This window comes from Hemitrygon akajei, chromosome 25 (assembly GCF_048418815.1).
Source record: "Hemitrygon akajei chromosome 25, sHemAka1.3, whole genome shotgun sequence".
Classification (NCBI taxonomy): Eukaryota; Metazoa; Chordata; class Chondrichthyes; order Myliobatiformes; family Dasyatidae; genus Hemitrygon; species Hemitrygon akajei.
In genome coordinates this window covers 44,461,202-44,482,308 of record NC_133148.1, presented here as the reverse complement: position 1 = coordinate 44,482,308, position 21,107 = coordinate 44,461,202, and positions in this window count along the sequence as shown.

Here is a 21,107-nt window from a genome sequence, read left to right as displayed (position 1 = left end):
CATGCCAGAGTCCAATGATTTTTGAAAGATCATTTCTAATGCCACCACAATCTCTAACACTACCTCTTTCAGAACCCTTGGGTGCACTTCATCTGATCTGGGTGACTTATGTACTTTTAGGTCTCTCAGCTTTTTGACCACCTCCCTTGTAATAGTAACTTCACCCACGTCTCTTCCTTCACACACTACAACATCTGGCACACAGCTATTGTCTTCCACAGTTGAAGACTGATGCAAAATACTCATTTAGTTCTTCAGCCATCTCCTTGTCCCCATTTTTATTTCTCCTGCCTCATTTTCTAGCTGTCCTATATCCGTTCATCTCTCTTTTATTTTTAACATACTTGAAAAAGCTTTTACTACCATTTTGATATTATTTGCCAGCTTGCTTTCATATTTAATCCTTTTCCTTCTGATTTTTTTAGTTGCTCTCTAAGTTTTAAAAACTTCCCAATCCTTTATCTTACTGCTAATTTTTGCTTTGTTGTATGTCCTCTCTTTTGTTTTTACATTAGCTTTGACTTCCCTTGTCAGCCATTGTTGCACTATTTTGCCATTTGAGTATTTCTTCACTTTTTGAATACACATGTCCTGCACCTTCCTCATTTTCCCCAGAAACACATGCCATTGCTGCTCTGCTGGCATCCCTGCCAAAGGCTCCTTCCAGTTTACTTTGGCCAACTCCTCTCTCACACCACTTTAATTTCCCCTACTCTACTAAAATACTACACAGTCAAACTTTACTTTATCCTTATCAAATTTCAAGTTGAAATCAATCATATTGTGATCACTGGTTCCTAAGGGTTCTTTTACCTTAAGCTCCCAAATCACCTCCAGTTCAACACATAACACCCAGTCCAGTATAGCTGATCCCCTAGTAGGCTCAATGACAAACTGCTTTAAAAAGCCATCTCTTAGGCATTCAACAATACTCAACAGTATTTAGATTGATTACCAACCTGATTTTCCCAATCGACCTGCATGTCAAAATCTCCTGTGACTATCATAACATTGTCCTTTTGACATGCCTTTTTTATTTCCTGTTGTAATCTGTGGTCCACCTCCCAGCCACTGTTGGGAGGCCTGTATATAACTGGCATCAACATCCTTTTACCCTTGCAGTTTCTTAGAAACATAGAAAACCTACTCCATGTACCTGTCCAGGAGTCTCTTAAAAACCCGCATTAGTTTCTTGCAGTTACCCTTGCAGTTTCTTAACTCAAACCACAAGGATTCAACATCTTCCTATCCTATGTCACACCTTTCTACTGATTTAATGCCATTCTTTACCTGTAGAGCCATGCCATCCCCTCTGCCTACCTTCCTATCCCTCCGATACAACGTGTAACCTTGGGCATTCAGCTCCCAACAATAACTGTCCTTCAGCCACAATTCAGTGGTGGCCACAACATCAGACCTGGCAATCTGTAATAGCGCAACCTTATTTCTTATACTATGCACATTTAGATAAAACACTTTGAGTACCATATTTGCTATCCTTTCTGATTATACATCCCTAATATTTTGATACTCAGCCTGTTGGCTGCAACTAAGTCCCATCACCTGCCTGCCCTTCCTGATAGTCTGACTGTACACAATCTTTACTTTTTTACCACCAGTCCTATGCTGAGTCCCTTCACTGTGGTTCCCACCCCCCAGCCAAATTAGTTTAAATCCTCCCCAACAAGCCTGCCCATGAGAACATCCTGTTTCTACCCTCACTGCTGTGTGGCACAGGCACAATCCTGAAATTACTACCCTGGAGGTCCTGCTTCTCAGCTTTCTACCTAGCTAATTCACCTGTTCTGTGCATGGGGCAGGATCTAAGTCATCTAGCCTGAAGAAACATCAGAAAATTAACAGCAACAAGAAGCTGTTCACTTGTTCCATATACAGGAAGAGATTCACTCAATTGGCCCACCTGCTACTGACAATGAATTCACAAGGGAGAGAGACTGTTCAACTGTTCTGGGTGCACTTGGTCATCTGATTTGCTGACACATGAAAGAATTCACACTAGGGAGAGGATGTTAATTTGCTTGGACTATGGGAAGCAATTCACTCAGTCATCCTACCTACAGGCACACCAGCAAGTTCATAGTGGGGAAAGGCCATTCACCTGCCCAGACTGTGGGAAGCGATTTGTTTGGTCATTTGGCCAATTTGCCCACCAGTCAGTTCACACTGCAGGTTGCAGGTCGGGGGTGGGGGGGATGCCATTCACCTTCTCAGACTCTGGGAAGGGGTTCACTCAATCACCTCACCTACACACACACCAGTGTTCACATTGGAGAGAGGCCTTTCATTTGTTAAGTGTGTGGGAAGGGATTCACTCGATCATCCAACCTACAAGCAACTTATGAATTAATACAGGAGAGAAACCATTCACTTGCTGCTCAGAGAGTGGGAAGCCATTCAGTCAGTCAGCTCAGCTGAGGGTAACCAGTCAGTTCACACTGGGAGACTACTCACCTACTCAGACTGTGGGAAGGGATTCACTCAGTCATCTTACCTACTGGCACACCAGGCAGTTCACACTGTGTAGAGACCATTAGCCTGGTCAGAATGTGGGAAGGGATTTACTCGGTCACCCTACCTACTGGCACACCAATGAATTCACACAGGAGAGAGGCCATTCATGTGCTCAGACTGTGGGAAGGGATTCACTTGATCATATAAACTAGTGGTGCACCAGACAGTTCACAATGGGGAGTGTCCTTTCACCTGCTCAGACAGTGGGAAGAGATTCAGTCAGTCATTTCAACTGAAGGTACATCAGTGAGTTCCCACTGGGGAGAGGCCATTCACCTGCTCTGAATGTGGGAAGGAATTCACTCGGTCATCCCACATTGTAAGGCACTACCAAAAAACTGGCAAAAAAGTTTAAATAATTTTCATGCTAGATATTTAACCATCACAGTTGCTGAATCAAGAGTTATATTTAAAATTGACTGTTGGTGTCGAACTCTGCAATTATTGCTGCTGTTCATCAAAGCCAGTTCTGCACCTTGATCACTGGGCATGGGAGAGGTTTCTTCTGCAGGTGTTCCCCTTTAGGGTTGCAAATATTGTTCCCTTGTTCAAGAAAGAGTGTAGAGATAACCCAGGAAATTTTAGACCAGTGAGTCTGTCTTCAGTGGTGGGCAAGTTGTTGGAGAAGATCCTGAGAGGCAGGATTTATGAACATTTGGAGAGACATAATCTGATTAGGGATAGTCAGCATAATTTTTGTCATGGGCAGGTCATGCCTTATGAGCCTGATTGAATTCTTTGAGGAAGTAACAAACCACATTGATGAAGGTAGAGCAGTGGATGTAATGTATATGGATTTTGGTAAGGCAATTGATAAGGTTTCCCATGCAAGGATCCTTCAGAAAGTAAGGAGGCATGGGATCCAAGGAGACCTTGCTTTGTAGATCCAGAATTGGCTTGCCCACAGAAGGCAAAGGGTGTTTGGAGATGGTTTGTATTCTGCATGGAGGTCGGTGACCAGTGATGTTCCACAGGGAACTGTTGAGACCCCTCCTCTTTGTGATTTTTTATAAATGACCTGGATGATGGGTTAGTAAGTTTGCTGATGACACAAAGGTTGGGGGTATTGTGGATCATCTGGAGGGTTATCAGGTTACAGCAGGACATCAATAAGATGCAAAACTGGACTGAGAAGTGGCAGATGGACTTCAATCCAGATAAGTGTGATGGGTTCATTTTGGTACTTCAAATTTGAAGATAGAATATAATATAAATAGTAGGACTCCTGGCAGAGTGTTGAAGCTGAGAGATCTTGGGGTCTGCGATAGGATACTCAAAGCTGCTGAGTGTTGTTAGGAAGGCTTATGGTGTGTTGGCATTCATTCAATCTCTCCCTTTTCCGATTTAAACTTTGAAATTTCAACTTTATTCAGTCGAATCTGTACAGCAATAGTTATAATTATGGCTACTTCGAAGAGCACCAGGCGAAATCCGGACCCGTCTAATGGGAAATCTAAAAAGGCTGACGAATTCGCGGAAGAACCCCCTTGGGTCAAGAGATTAGAATCTCGAATCAGCAGTATCTGTACTGAAATAACTCAACTAAAAGATAAATTTGAAGAAAAAATTGACTCTTTGAGCCTCGATCTTAAAGAAGTTAATCGAAATGCGACTGATCTTTCTTCTCGTTTGGATAAGGCTCAACAACGAATCGTGGATTTGGAAGCTTGATCACGTCGGAATAATACTCAATTTGTTGGATTAATAGAGAAATCAGAATCTGCTGACACACTGGATTATTTTGCTAAAATGTTTCAGTGTTTCAGCAACTCCCGGAGATTGAATCGGCTCAAAGAACTGGTGCTTTAAAATTTTTGGATGAAGGTAAAAACAGGCATATTGTTGTGGGTTTTCTCCATTTTAGAGACAAGGATCGCATTATTAAGCTTGCAAGAAAACAAAGATTATTTTCATTTCAAGGCTCAGAAGTCCGTTTTTTTGAAGATTTTCCATGCGAAATTGTTAAGAAACGTTCTGCTTTTGCTCCTTCTATGAAACTAGCGTATCAAAAGAAGCTCTTCCCATTATTACAATATCCAGCAAAATTAAGGCTCTTTATTAAAAATTTTAAAATTCTAAAAATTCTTTATTAAAAATTGATAGGCTGTAGTTAAGTTTGAACCATCTAGAACTTTTTTTGCAGCATTTAAATGAATTAATTGTTTTTTTATTCCGTATGCTTTATTGAAGATTTTTTAAGTAATTATTTGGATTTCCTTGTGTTTTAAAGACAGATTGGACAATTTAAAGATGGCGATTGTTTTCCTTTTGTGCAAATATTTCAAGAATTGTTTTGGATGTGTTTTTCTTCCCTTAACTAATATTATGAAGGTTACTTTCAAATTGAAGGTCGTTTTGTTTTACAAGAAAAATTCTTTGAACCTTTATTTGATTTTGAGAAGAGATGGGGCTTATTTGCTCGTTACTATAACTGATAGATTTCCTCCAAGATCTAAATGTAAATTTTGTTTTGATGTATTTTTTCTTCTTGTTGGTGGTTTGATGTTTATTTTTTAGAAGCTTTCTATATGACGCATGGCTCTGGGGTTGTGCCCTCAATGGGTTCTTTTTTTTCCCTCACTTTTCTTGCTTAGTAGGGTTTTTTTTATTCACAAAAACTTTCAATCTTTAAGATAACTTTTTGAGGCATTGTATGTGTTGTTACTTCGATGTACCTATGAATTTTGGAATAATAATAATAAAAAGATCTGAAAGGAAAAAAAAGAAAAGAAAAACACTATCCTTCCAAGTTAATTATACTGAGATTTATGTTGACTGTAATGAGATTTATAGTCGGTAGAGGGAGATAGAGATTACTTTTTTATTATTATTTTTTATTACTTAGGTAGGCAAAGTTGTATTTGCGTCTATGCTTTTCTTGGGGCTTGTGTTGATTGACATCGACTTGTTTCTGGGCTTTGTAGTTTGGGTGTTTTTTTTTCTTTTTTTATCCCCATTATGGAATCCCAGAGCATACGCTAATTATTTTTATTGTTGTTCATCTCTGCCATTTTCGATCACCTTATCCTAACATGCGCCTAACTACTTTTTTTAGATACAAAGTTTCATGATGATATCTAAACAGTTAAATGTTTTAACTTGGAATGTTCGCGGCTGGAATCACCCTATTAAGTGTGAGAAAACATTTAAAGTTATAAACCGATTCCAGCCTGATATAATTTTTGCTCAAGAGACGCATATCAGGTTATGTGTTAAAATTTGATTTTTTAAATTTTGGAAGAGATCTCAATTTCATGCAAATTCCCAGAGTAAAACTAGAGGTGTCTCTACTTTTATCAATTCTAATATTCCTTTTAATCAGAAGGATATTATAGCTGATATTAATGGTAGATTTTTAATTGTTAAAGGAATAATTTGTAATAAGAAAATGGTTTTGGTTAATATTTATGGACCAAATGTTGATCTTCCCTAATTTTTTAAAGCCATTTTTGCTCTATTACCTGATTTAAATGAATATATGTTATTAATGGGTGGTGATTTTAATACTTACTTAAATCCTTTAATGGATAAGTCATCATCCAAACATAAACTTCCTAATCATTCTGCATCACTTATTAATTCCTTTTTAACTGATTATGGTTTAATTGAGATCTGGAGGCACATGCATCCCAGTGATAGAGAATATTCCTTTTTCTCACATGTTCATAATAAATATTTGAGAATCGATTATTTAATAGTCGACCCTCGACTTTTATGTAATGTTCAGAAATGTGAGTATGATGCGATTGCTATCTCTGATCATGCTCCTTTACATTTAATATTTGAATTGAAAGATGTTGTTTCTACCAGACCACTTTGGTGTTTTCCAGTACATTTATTACAAAGCTCAGAATTTGTTATGTTTATTGAAACTCCGATAAAAGAGTTTTTTTCTCTTTAATGATATAGGAAACGTCTCAAAGTTAGTAATTTGAGATATATTAAAAGCTTATCTACGTGGTCAAATTATATTGTATCTAGCTAAATTGAAATAATATAAAGCCAATTTTATATTTCTGGGGATAAAAATAATAAGCTCTTAACTTCCCAACTAAGAGCAGTTAGAGCTAAAATACAAATTTTAAAGCTAAAAAACAATGGAGATATAGTAAGTAACTATGAAGATATTAATAACACTTTTCCAGATTTTTACTCTGATCTTTATAGATCTCAATTTCCTGCAGATTCCTCCAAAATGGAGGCTTTTAACATAAGATTAAATTTCCAAAAATTTCTGATGAAGTTCAACAGATGTTTGATGCTCCAATTACCGAGCATGAAATTCAGAAAGCTATTTTATCAATGCAGTCAGGTAAAGCTCCTGGACTTGATGGTTATTTGGTGTGATTTTTCAAAAAATTTGAAAGATTACTTTCTCCGTATCTTTTGGAAATATTTCATGAATCCTTTGAGAAGGGTAATTTACCTTCTTTTTATAAAGCATCTATTTCCTTAATTCTTAAAAAAGATAAAGACCCCGTTGAATGCTCATCATATAGACCTATTTTGCTATTAAATGTGGATGCAAAAATTCTTTCTAAAATAATGGCCAACCACTTGGAAAATATTTTAATTAAAATCATCTCTATGGACCAAACGGGCTTTATTAAAGCCCGTTACTCTTTCTTTAATGTTCGGAGATTGATGAACATTATTTATTCACCATTATCTAAGCAACCTCAATGTGTTATCTCTCTTGATGCAGAAAAGGCATTTGATAGAGTTGAGTGGCCATATTTGTTCAAAGTATTAGAAAAATTTGGTTTTGGTAATAATTTTAATAGATGGATTCAAATGATTTATAAGAACCCTATTGCCACAGTCATTACTAACAACTACAGGTCTTCTTTCTTTTCACTTTCTCGTGGTACTAGACAGGGATGTCCATTAAACCCTTTATTATTTAATCTTGTATTGGAGCCTTTAGCTATAATATTACAGGAGGCCAAAAACATTCATGGTATTTCTATAAATGGAACCATACATAAGATTTCTCTTTATGCAGATGATATTTTGATTTTTATTTTGAATCTTGAGGAATCAATTCCTAATCTTTTGGAAACACTCAAAGATTTTGGAAAATTTTTGGGATATAAACTTAATTTGAATAAAAGTGAATTGTTTCCATTAAATGCTCCTGTTAGTACATATAATGATATTCATTTTAGAATTGTAAATACATTTAGATATTTATGTATTATAATTACTAAAAAATATAAAGATCTTTATAAAGCTAAATATAGTTCCTTTAGTTGAATCCATGAAACTACTATTTTCTAGATGGAATCCACTTACTCTTTCTTTAATAGGTCATATCCATGCTGTGAAAATGATGATTTTACCTAGATTTTTATATATTTTCCAAAATATACCTATCTTTTTAACAAAAAAAATTTTCGATCAAATTGACTCTCTTATTTCTTCCTTTATTTGGAACAATAAGAGACCAAGAATTAACAAGTACCATTTACAAAAACTCAAAAAAGATGGTGGACTTGCACTTCCTAATTTAAGACTGTATTATTGGCCTGTGAATATTAGACTATTATGTTTTTGGTTATACTGGCTTGATAAGAGCCAAAAACCACTATGGGTTGATTTGGATTTAAAAGCTGTTAAACAATTTCATTTAACTTCAATATTAGGAGCTCCAATACCTTTACAGCTCTCTAAAATTCCAAATTTAAATTTTTACCTGGTTATTAAACAATCTTTAAGGATTTGGATTCAGTTTCACAATTTTTAAAAATTTTAAACAATTTAAGTTGTCTAGTTTTTTATATCGGAACTTTCCATTTAACCCTTCAATAACTGACCCCATTTTTCTCCTATGGAGAAATAAAGGGATCCGTTTTTTTACGGATTTATTTTGTGATGGTCGATTGATGACTTTTGAAGAGTTAATTAACAAATACTCTCTCACTCATACACATTTTTTGCAATATTTTCAGGTTAGACAATTTTACAACAATATTTACCTAAGTTTCCATATTTACAAGAATCTGATTTGTTGGATACTATTTTGAAATTGAATCCCTTAGTGAAAGGTTCCATTAGCAGAATTTATAATTTATTTTTGTTACAAAAAGAGAACCTATCACTAAAGATTAAATAAGATTGGGAGAGAGAACTTAATATGACCTTTGTGAATGAAGATTGGATTTGAATTTTGAAAAACGTGAATTCTTCTTCTATATGTGCCAATCACTGTTTAATTCAATTTAAAATTGTCCATTGTTATTACTTAACAAAGGAGAGACTATCTAAAATATTTCCTAGTGTAGATAATTACTGTGATAGATGTAAAGCTGAAGTAGCTACTTTGTCACATATGTTCTGGTCATATTCTTCATTAAAACTGTTTTGGAAATCTTTATATTCTACAATTTTTAAAGCTTTGAAAATTAATTTACAAACTAATAGATTAACTGTTCTATTTGGAATAGTTCCACATCATATTCAGGGTATTTCATCTTCAGATCAACATGTATTTGCATTTGTTACATTGTTGGCAAGAAGGGCTATTTTATTAAAATGGAAAGATATCTCTTCCCCTACATTAATTGAATGGTTTTCTCAAGTAAGGTTATGTCTCAGTTTGGAAAAAATTAGAAGTAGAACTTTTGAACCTCGATTTGATTTTGAGAGAAGATGGGGTTCTTTTGCCAAATATTACCATTTAATTTGAATTATTTTATATGGTTTCCTTCTAATTTTATTATCTTTTTAAAAAATGTGAATTGGCGGTTGATGACTTTTTTTTCTTTATATATTTAGATGATGGTTAAATGTATTGCTTCCGGGGGTTGATTCCTAATGGGTTTTTTTTGTAGTTAGTGGGTTTTTTTTCTTAGTTAGATAGTTAGACAGGGTTCTTTTTTTCCCTTCTTTTTTCTATATATAATTTTTTTTCCATTTTTATATATTACGATCAGTTTTTTTCTTCAGCTCTATTAATTGTATACATATTAATTTGTTGAAGTCTTGTATTATTCTATAGCTGTAGAAGATTTCATGGGATGTGTGAATGATGATAAACCTGATTCTGATACAGGACTCTATTATGGACTGAGAGTGGGAAGGGGGCAGGGAGAGGGGAATCATGGTTCAGGAAAGGGGAAGGGAGAGGGGAGGGAGTGGGAAACACCAGAGAGACATTCTGTAATGATCAATTGTTTGGAATCAAATGACTTTATCTGGTATCTCTGGGCTGGGTGTGCCTATACCCCTGCCACCCCTCGCCCCTAGCACTCCTTCTCTGCCACTTGTCCCACACCCCTCCTGCGGCTCTCCACCTTGACCATTCCCAACATCATTTTCTCCTGCCAGATTTACAGACTTGCTCTCCGCACCTCGTTGACAAATACAGTACTGTGCAAAAGTCTTTGGTACCCTAGCTCTCTCTCTATATATATATACACACATGTATATCCAAATCTTTTGTATAGTAGTGTAAGTTATTTTGAATCAATATGCATGTGTGAGAACATAAAAATTTGCATGTATTTCCATGCACATGTAAGTATGCATCCATATATGTGCTAGTATTTGTATGATCAGTCTTGATTTTTGGAGCAGTTTTGAAGGGCCAAACTGCTTGCTTAGCTCCTATTTTTGTTTGTTACATGAGCTTGGTGCTGGATGAACCCAAGTGCAGAAAACAGGCGCGGAGGCAGAGTCGGGAGGCGTTATTGACATAGCGAGTGTGGAATCGGTATCCAGGAGCGATGCTAGACTTAGAACTGGCAGTCCTAAGAACCATGAAATGAGGTTACTCACACCGGAGTCGACCAATGAACTGGCAGCTCCTTGTTGTGATCACAGGGTCTTTATCCTGCATTTTCTGATGGAAAGCAGGTGTGTGTAGTTAATGGAACCTGGGAAAGATCGGAAACTAAACGAGGGGATTGAGGTCTGATTCCTGAGGTAAATAGCCAGGTGGAGGATTGCCAGAAGGGACCATGACGGGGGGAGTGGTTTGGGGGAGGGGATGGTTGATCAGTATTTTTAGTCCATTTACCTATCTAGGTAATTCCTCCAGGTGTTCCCTTCTCCAGGTCATGGAACGAAGCTCCCTGGCTCATTGTTTCGCTTTCCTTGTTGCACTTAGGGTTAGGGTTAGGTATTACACAGTCAATGCTGTCTGTTCCTGAATCACGACAGCTTCCTGTAATTGGCTTCACTTATTACCTTATCTGTTTCTTTAGTCTAATTTTGCCTATTTTAACTATCAGCACTTTATGCGTCTTGGACGCTGGATGACCCATCAGTGTCCCTGACACTTATCTCATGGCTCCCTGAATCCTGCGTCTCAGCCCCTGGGCCAATCGCAGTGTATCGGGTGGCAGCGAAACAGAAATCTGAAGTCAGACTCCAGGAGGGACTGTCCAAAGGAGCAAAAATAAACTTACTTTCTGGCATTTGCTCCTCCCAGGGAATTTCCCTCCAGCAGTTCAGTCATAGGGTATTCCTAGCATCGCTACTGCATCGGGACAAGTAATCTCGGTGGAACCTCCAAAATCTGTCAAGTATCTCTTCACTAAGTCTCACAAAACACAATACCAACACTGAGTGGATCTTTATCAAATGCCTTTATTCTTTATTACTTGCAAAGGGAAAGTTTACCTCCGCTCCCACCAGGAAAGGCAGGGAACTTCCAACATACCATTTACAAAGCATTCATTTTATACGTAAGAACGAGATGAGTTGACCATTTCCAGCCAGCTCAGTCCTCTGTGGCTGACTCGTCTCTGCTACTTACTTTTTTTGCACAATGTTCAGTCAATTAAATAAATAACACAAAATGATATACTTATTCATTTATTTATTGATGAAAGCGATCCAATATTATATGTATTTGTTGGAAAAAGTGAACCTTTGCTTTCAATAACTGGTGTGGTTCCCTTGTACAGCACCAGGTTTCCCCTGCTATCCAAAGGTAGAGTGTTCCTATGAAACCTTTCGTAAGCCAAAATGTCATAAAGTGAAGAAGCAATTACCATTAATTTATATGGGAAAAGTTTTTGAGCATTCCCAGACCCCAAAAAAACCTACCAAATAACACATAAAACCTAAAATAACACAAACATATAGTAAAAGCAGGAATGATATGATAAATACACAGCCTATATAAAGTAGAAATATTGTATGTACAGTTTAGTTTCACCTTCTAGAATCGGGAAGACAGCTGGTTAAAAGTGATTTGTAGAGAAAAAGTATCAGCACACACATGCATGCGCACACACCTGCCCACACAAGGTTTCACGGTAACGGTAGTCTTTTTTGGGCTAAACACACATTTAAAGTGGGCGCCTTTTTTTTCGTAAAAGCGAAAATCCTCTTTGGGTCAACGAAAACAGGTACTAATGTAGGTCTTTCATAAAAGCTAAGTGTCGTAAAGCGAACGTTCGGGAAGAGGGAGCCACCTGCAATAACTTCAACAAACATTTCTGGTAACTGTTGATCAGTCTTGCACATTGGCTTGGAGGAACTTTAGGGTTACAAAGTCCTCCTTACAAAACTGCTTCAACACTGGGATGTTGGTGGACTTCCCTGCACGAACTGCTTGATTCAGATTCTTCCACAATATTTCTATAGGGTTATTATCAGGATTTTGACCTGGCTATTCCAAAACACAGATTTTCTTCTTTGTAAACCATTCTGTTGTTGATTTACTCTTGTTTTTCGGATCATTGTCTTGTTGCGTCATTCAACTTCTATTAAGTTTCAGGTGACGGACGACTACCCTGACATTCTCCTGTAAAATGTCTTGATACAATTTTGAATTCATTACTCTCTCAACAATTGTAAGTTGTCCAGGCCCTGAGGCAGCAAAGCCATCTCAAGCCATGGTGCTCCTTCATAGTTGGGATGAGGTTTTGGTGTTGGTCTGCAATGCCCTTCTCCTCTGGGCATAGTAGTGTGGATTTCTGCCAAAAAGTTCAACTTTTGTCTCATCTGTCCACAGAACATTGTCCCAGAAGCGTTGTGGAACATCTAGGAGGTCTTTTGCAAACTTGGGACATGCAGCAATGTTTTTATGGAGAGCAGTGATTTCCTCTGTGGTGTCCTTTCATGAACACCATTTTTGTTCAGTGTTTTTCTTGTTGTGGACACATGAACAGAGACTTTAGCAAGTTCTAGAGATTCCTGCAGGCTGTTTGCTGTTACCCTTGGGTTCTTTTTCACCTCCTTCAGCATTGCACGTTGTGTTCTTGGTGTGATCTTTGCTGGATGCCCACTCCTAGGGCAGCAACAACAGTGAATTTCCTTCACCTGAAGTCATTTTCTCTTACTGTGGACTGATGAACACTTAGGCCTTTAGAAATGCTTTTGTAGTCTTTTGGAGCTTCATGCATCTCTTCAATTCTTCTTCTACGGTCCCTGAAAGTTGTTTTGATTGAGGCATGGTACACATAAACAAATCTTTCTCGAGAAGAGCAGGCTCTGTCAGTAACCTGATGTGTCTTTTTTATAGAGCAGGGCATCTCTACAACCCACATCTCCAACCTCAGTCTCATTGATTGGAACACCTGACTCCAAATACCTTTTAGGCATTACCCCAGAAGGGTACAAATATATGTAATATTGTATAATATTTCTCAATAAATAAATAAAGAAGTATAATTTTTGTCATGGTCCGGTCCGTGAAATCCGTATTCCGGTTCACGGTCCGGTCTATGTTCCTTATTCCAGGTTTTCCAGTTTTCCCCAGTTTCTGTTGAGGCAGCTGCTTCTCATTTGGGCTGGCTTCAGAATTCAGCCTCTGGCTGCTGGATTGTTCCTCTCCAAACCCTCTGTCTGTATCCCTTCCCTTCACCTTCCTCCTGGAGCCTTGCCTCGCCTGGAAGACTTGCCTTGCCTGAAGCCTTGCCTTCACCGCTCTCAAGCTCTACCACTGGAGCAAGATAAGGAACTGTCTTTCGTTGGTTTTGAACTGTTTTTGTGTCCACGCCTTCGCTAGGTAGATCCGGCCATTTGCCGCTACCTGGTGTTGGGAACCATCTTTGTGTCCTCGCTTTCGCTAGGTAGGTCCAGCCATCTGCCACTACCTTGTGTTGGGAACCATCTTGTCTTATGCTGCATTCCGTGTAATGAGTCCCGGCCCTACATCCTGTACCCAAGGAGGGGTCCCGGCTCTGTGTTCTGTGTAATGAGTCCCAACCCTACGTCCTGTTTCCAAGGAGGGGTCCCGGCTCTGTGTTCCATGTTCCTGTCTCTTCCTCGACCAAGCCAAGGCTTTGGGGTCTCGTCCAGTCCTAGCCACGTCCAAGAACCTTGTCCTGTCCAAGCCACAGCTTTGTGTTCTTGTCTTGTCCATGTGCCTCGGCTAGCCCAGGAGTACCTTGCTCAGCCCGGTGCTGGGGTTCCCTTGTCCTGTCCAGGAGTCTCGTCCTGTCCTGTTGCCTCTCCTCGTCCTGTAGCTACGTCTTGTCCTCGCCTAGTTCTGGAGTCTGAGCCCCAGTCATGACCCAGGTTCTGGGTCCTTGCCCAGTCTCTGGCTCGGAGTCCATACCCAAGCTTCGATGTGTGCTCGCCTATTTCCGGGGTCTGAGCCTGAGTCCAAGCCCAGGCTCCTAGTTCCCAGTTCCATGTCCTGGTTCCGCTATCCTAGTCAAGTCCTAGCCCAGGCCTGGAATCCTTGTCTCATCCAGGGCCTGTTTCATGTCCAGCGTCGTTTCTTCCCCACTTTCCTTGTTTTCTTGATACACCTAGTCCTCTCCCTAGTACTTCAGTGTCTGTGTCTTGCATTTGGGTCTGCTCCCAATGCCCACTGTATGACTATTTTTATTGTGTTATTTATCTAACTGGGTTCTATTTATCTGTTTTAAGACTTGCATGAAGATCTGATCACATTTAGGTCATATTTATAGACAATAGACAATAGACAATAGGTGCAGAAGTAGACCATTCAGCCCTTCGAGCCTGCACTGCCATTTTGAGATCATGGCTGATCAACTACTATCAATACCCAGTTCCTGCCTTGTCCCCATATCCCTTGATTCCCCTATCCATAAGATACCTATCTAGCTCCTTCTTGAAAGCATCCAGAGAATTGGCCTCCACTACCTTCCAAGGCAGTGCATTCCACACCCCCACAACTCTCTGGGAGAAGAAGTTTTTCCTTAACTCTGTCCTAAATGACCTACCCCTTATTCTCAAACCATGCCCTCTGGTACTGGACTCTCCCAGCATCTGGAACATATCTTGTCCAATCCCTTAATAATCTTATATGTTTCAATCAGATCCCCTCTCAATCTCCTTAATTCCAGTGTGTACAGTGTTCCGGTTGGAGCTTAAAAGAGTTCAGAAGGAACTCAGAGTACAGATAAGGGGGGCAAAGGAGCAGTATAGGAGGAAGCTAGAACAAAAGCTGCAGAAAAAAAGCATGAAGGAGGTGTGGGATGGGATGAAGATCATCACCGGATGCAGTGCAAAGCGGGGGGCGAACATAAGTGGAGATGTGGAGAAAGCGAACCAGCTGAACAACTTCTTCAACAGGTTCGACAGCTCAATCTCATCCTCACCGCAGAAATCCACACCAGGCTTACTTCCCTCACAGGAAAATAGCCACTCACAGGAGACCTTGCCCACGCCCAGGATTACGGCTGCACAGGTGGAAGGTCAACTGAGGAAGATCTGTACCAGCAAGGCGGCTGGACCGGATGGAGTTTCCCCACGATTACTGAGGGCCTGTGCGACTGAGCTGGGAGAACCACTACAGCGCATCTTCAACATGAGCCTGGAGCAGAGAAGAGTACCCAGACAGTGGAAAACATCCTGTATTGTCCCGGTACCGAAGAAACCACAACCAAAGGAGTTGAATGACTTCAGACCTGTTGCCTTGACGTCGCACGTGATGAAGACCATGGAGCGGCTGATAATACAGAATCTGAGGCCACAAACCAGGCACGCCCAGGATCCTCTTCAGTTTGCGTATAAGGAGAAGGTGGGAGTGGAGGATGCTATCACGTATTTGCTGCACAAATCACTCTCTCACCTAGAGGGGGTCAGTTGTGCTGTGAGGATTACATTCCTTGACTTCTCTAGTGCCTTTAACACCATCCAGCCCAAGATCTTAAGGCACAAACTAACGGAGATGGGAGTAGACTCTCACATGGTGGATTGGATAGTGGACTACTTGACAGATAGACCTCAGTATGTGCGGTTGGGAGACTGTAGGTCTGACACGGTGGTCAGCAGCACAGGGGTGCCGCAGGGAACCGTACTCTCTCCGGTCCTGTTCACCCTGTACACATCAGACTTCCAATATAACTCGGAGTCCTGCCATGTGCAGAAGTTCGCTGATGACACGGCCATAGTGGGGTGTGTCAGGAATGGACAGGAGGAGGAGTATAGGAAACTGATACAGGACTTTGTGATATGGTGCAACTCAAACTACCTGCGTCTCAATATCACCAAGACCAAGGAGATGGTGGTGGACTTTAGGAGATCTAGGCCTCATATGGAGCCAGTGATCATTGATGGAGAGTGTGTGGAGCAGGTTAAGACCTACAAGTATCTGGGAGTACAGTTGGACGAGAAGCTGGACTGGACTGCCAACACAGATGCCTTGTGCAGGAAGGCACAGAGTCGACTGTACTTCCTAAGAAGGTTGGCGTCATTCAATGTCTGTAGTGAGATGCTGAAGATGTTCTATAGGTCAGTTGTGGAGAGCGCCCTCTTCTTTGTGGTGGCGTGTTGGGGAGGAAGCATTAAGAAGAGGGACGCCTCACGTCTTAATAAGCTGGTAAGGAAGGCGGGCTCTGTCGTGGGCAAAGTACTGGAGAGTTTAACATCGGTAGCTGAGCGAAGGGCGCTGAGTAGGCTACGGTCAATTATGGATAACTCTGAACATCCTCTACATAGCACCATCCAGAGACAGAGAAGCAGTTTCAGCGACAGGTTACTATCGATGCAATGCTCCTCAGACAGGATGAAGAGGTCAATACTCCCCAATGCCATTAGGCTTTACAATTCTACCGCCAGGACTTAAGAACTTTTTAAAAAGCTATTATTAATGCTTTTTGAGATAGTGATTTAGATGCATATCATATTTTTTACTGAGTTAAGTATTGTATGTAATTAGTTTTGCTACAACAAGTGTATGGGACATTGGAAAAAAGTTGAATTTCCCCATGGGGATGAATAAAGTATCTATCTATCTATCTACAAGCCCAGTCTCTCTAACCTCTCTGTGTAAGACAGTCCAGACATCCCAGAAATTAACCTCGTGAATCTACGCTGCACTTCCTCTACAGCCAGGATGTCCTTCCTTAACCCTGGAGACCAAAACTGTACACAATACTCCAGGTGTGGTCTCACCAGGGCTCTGTACAAATGCAAGAGGATTTCCTTGCTCTTGTACTCAATTCCCTTTGTAATAAAGGCCAACATTCCATTAGCCTTCTTCACTGCCTGCTGCACTTGCTCATTCACCTTCAGTGACTGATGAACAAGGACTCCTAGACCTCTTTGTATTTCTCCCTTACCTAACTCTACACCATTCAGATAATAATCTGCCTTCCTGTTCTTACTCCCAAAGTGGATAACCTCACACTTATTCACATTAAACGTCATCTGCCAAGTATCTGCCCACTCACCCAGCCTATCCAAGTCACCCTGAATTCTCCTAACATCCTCATCACATGTCACACTGCCACCCAGCTTAGTATCATCAGCAAACTTGCTGATGTTATTTTCAATGCCTTCATCCAAATCGTTGACGTAAATTGTAAACAGCTGTGGTCCCAATACCGAGCCCTGTGGCACCCCACTAGTCACCACCTGCCATTCTGAGAAACACCCATTCACCGCTACCCTTTGCTTTCTATCTGCCAACCAGTTTTCTATCCATGTCAATGTCTTCCCCCCGATGCCCTGAGCTTTGATTTTACCCACCAATCTCCTATGTGGGACCTTATCAAATGCCTTCTGAAAATCGAGGTACACTACATCCACTGGATCTCCCCCGTCTAACTTCCTGGTTACATCCTCAAAAAACTCCAACAGATTAGTCAAGCATGATTTACCCTTGGTAAATCCATGCTGGCTCGGCCCAATCCTATCACTGCTATCTAGATATGCCACTATTTCATCCTTAATAATGGACTTTAGCATCCTCCCCACCACCGATGTCAGGCTGACAGGTTGATAGTTCTCTGTTTTCTCCCTCCCTCCTTTCTTAAAAAGTGGGATAACATTAGTCATTCTCCAATCCTCAGGAACTGATCCTGAATCTAAGGAACATTGGAAAATGATTACCAATGCATCCGCAATTTCCAGGGCCACCTCCTTTAGTACCCTAGGATGCAGACCATCTGGACCTGGGGATTTGTCAGCCTTCAGTACCATCAGTCTTCTCATCACCGTTTCCTTCCTAATGTCAATCTGTTTACCTCTGTTACCCTATGTCCTTGGCCCATCCATACATCTGGGAGATTGCTTGTGTCTTCCTTAGTGAAAACAGATCTAAAGCACTCATTAAATTCTTCTGCCATTTCTCTGTTTCCCATAACAATTTCACTCAATTCATTCTTCAAAGGCCCAACATTGTTCTTAACTATCTTCTTTCTCTTCACATACCTAAAAAAGCTTTTGCTATCTTCCTTTATATTCCTGGCTAGCTTGCGTTCGTACCTCATTTTTTCTCCCCGTATTGTCTTTTTAGTTAAATTCTGTTGTTCCTTAAAGACTTCCCAATCATCATCCTCCCACTCACCTTAGCTCTGTCACACTTCCTTTTTTTTAATGCTATGCAATCTCTGACTTCCTTTGTCAACCACTGTGGCCCCTTTCCCCCCTTTGAATCCTTCCTTCTCCAGGGGATGAACTGATTTTGCACCTTGTGCATTATTCCCAAGAATACCTGCCATTGCTGTTCCACTGTCTTTTCTGCTGGGCTATCCGTCCAGTCAACTTTGGCCAGCTCCTCCCTCATGGCTCCATAGTTTCCCCTGTTCAACTGCAACACTGACACCTCCGAGCTGCCCTTATCCTTCTCAAATTGCAGATAAAAACTTATCATATTATGATCACTACCTCCTAATGGCTCCTTTACTGCAAGATTGCTTATCAAATCCTGTTCATTACATAACACTAAATCCAGAATAGTCTTGTCCCTGGTTGGCTCTCGTACATGCTGTTCCAAGAATGCATCCCATAGGCACTCTACAAACTCCCTATCCTGTGGTCCAGCACCAACCTGATTCTCCCAGTTCACCTACATGTTGAAATCCCCCATAACTACTGCGACATTACCTTTGCCACATGCCAATGTTAACTCCCTATTCAACTTGCACCCAATATCCATGCTACTGTTTGGTGGCCTGTAGACAACACCCATTTGGGTCCTTTTGCAGAAATAGAGAATATTCTACAGGGTTCACAAACGTTTTACCACCAATGTATATTGTAGCATATTAGCTTAGCACTCTGGAATTTGTAAAAGTACATTTTGTCACTTCATATTGTTACAAAAATACAAAGTTGAATATATATTTGCACAGATCTGTAGGATCAGACATCTCACACACTCTTCTGCTCTCCTCGGAACTGTGTGTTATCAAGTTCCTCAGCCAGTTACTATTCTGTCCCTGAATTAAATTCTGCCAAATATAAATTAAGGCCATAAACACTCGAGATAACCAGCCTCAACCACATCACAAATACAGAGGGCTGCTCCCCACTCCTTGCTTGCACTTATGCAAAGACTCCACCGGGTCACCTCGATTAGTTACTGCACCTTTTTGTGTAGCCTCCTGTAAATCATTCAGGGTCCCCTGGCCTTGTTCCAACAGCAGGGCTGAGTGTAACACTGAAGTTAGACACAAAAGGGTTAACTTCCGTTCTTCTGCTTCATCTAAAACGTAAATTATCTTGTGCTGCTGAATGGGCTGAACAGTTCCCGAGGATAGTATATTTGCAGCTATAGCACTGAATTGGGTCATATCAAAAGGGTAGAATACTGTGTCACAAATGATCCCTCAGGCTCTGGTTGTCTCCCGAACTCTCTCCGTTACCACGGGCGCCACTGCGGCAGTGAAAGTTGCAGATTTCACCCCGTCCACAGGGAGGCAGTCCATTTCCCCAATCATATTCACTATTATAGTGTGTCGCCTCAAATGATCACCCCAATCTACATCACATCATCATCAGTTCTTGCACCAAATACACATAGCACTCTTCTCTAAGCTGAGAGTTGACTTTGCAGCTTTTTAATCTGTTTTAAACACTTGATATGATCAGTGCTGCCTTTCTTCTCAGCTGCCGATTTCTGCAGGACATTCATAGCAGTCCGTAACTCCTGACCACCTACTTTTCCATTTCTGAAATTCTGTATTTGCCTGTTTACACTCCAGTTTTCTCCTTTTCTTGTTACGCATTCACACTGAGCCTGAACTGACTCATGTGGATCCAATTTGCCTGACCCTGCTCCCTCAGAGTTTCATTTTCTTTCCCCTCTCTCCAGCTCTTTTCTCTCTCTTAACTCATTCGTTTCATTTCATTTTTCAATCTTTTTATTGATTTTCAAATAAAGAATATACAAATCAGAGGAGGAGCTTAGCAAACAGATAATATGAAAGACATAAACAGCAATAATAAAAACAGAATGTATATAATGTCAAAATCAAATAGGTAAAATATTATGCTGTTATATATACAATGGTAAAAAAACTACAACTCCTCATAGCAATCATAAAAAAATTGGAAATTTTATTGATAAAGGAAAAAAACCCACTAACTAGACTGAAACAAAAAAAGAGAGAAAGAAAAAAAGAAAGAAAAAGAAAGATTGGGCAGTCCAGTTGAAGATAAAATTTTAAAAAAAGAGAAAAAAAAACATCCTTCCAGTCATCTCCGAACCTTCACAGATAAGGATTTTCCCCAAAGAGAATAAAGAAAAATAAATAAATAAATATAAATTAAATCATGTGAAAACATTGAATAAAGGGTCGCCAGACGTTCAAAATTAAAGGATGTATCAAATGTCCGGCTTCTAATTTTCTCTTAACTCTTCCCTACACTTACACAGTTCCTCTACCAGTTTCTGTTTTCGTATTTTGCATAGGGTTCCTTCCCCACCACTCTCAACCTTTCATATCTACTCCTCATAGTCAGGCCATTTCCTTAATACAGTATATGACGACAAAAGTAATCTCTTCAATTCTCTGACAACCCTGGGTTCTTCTTGTCCTTTCCTTTCCCCATTTCAATATCCTAATATAGTGGGTGGTTCAATATGAAACTAGGGTCCCAGACTTCCATTCTTTTTCTTTGAGCATAGCTGGGATGCCTAAAATATGTTGACTATTCATCAACTGAACTAGCTTAGGAAACTCACTACGTAAATCTGAATTCAAAGCTACATGTTTATTGTTGCTGCACAGTATAACTATGTTGACTCCAGGCCAACAATTTAAAACTGAATTCTACTGATCCCTCTGTATCATTACCCACTCAAACCTCTTCTCCAATTTATATCACTGAAACAGAGAACACCCATTGGCCAAATGATCGATCCTTTCTTCTCCCAGTCCCCGGCATGGTGGTTCTTCTTTGTAATGGTTAGTCTC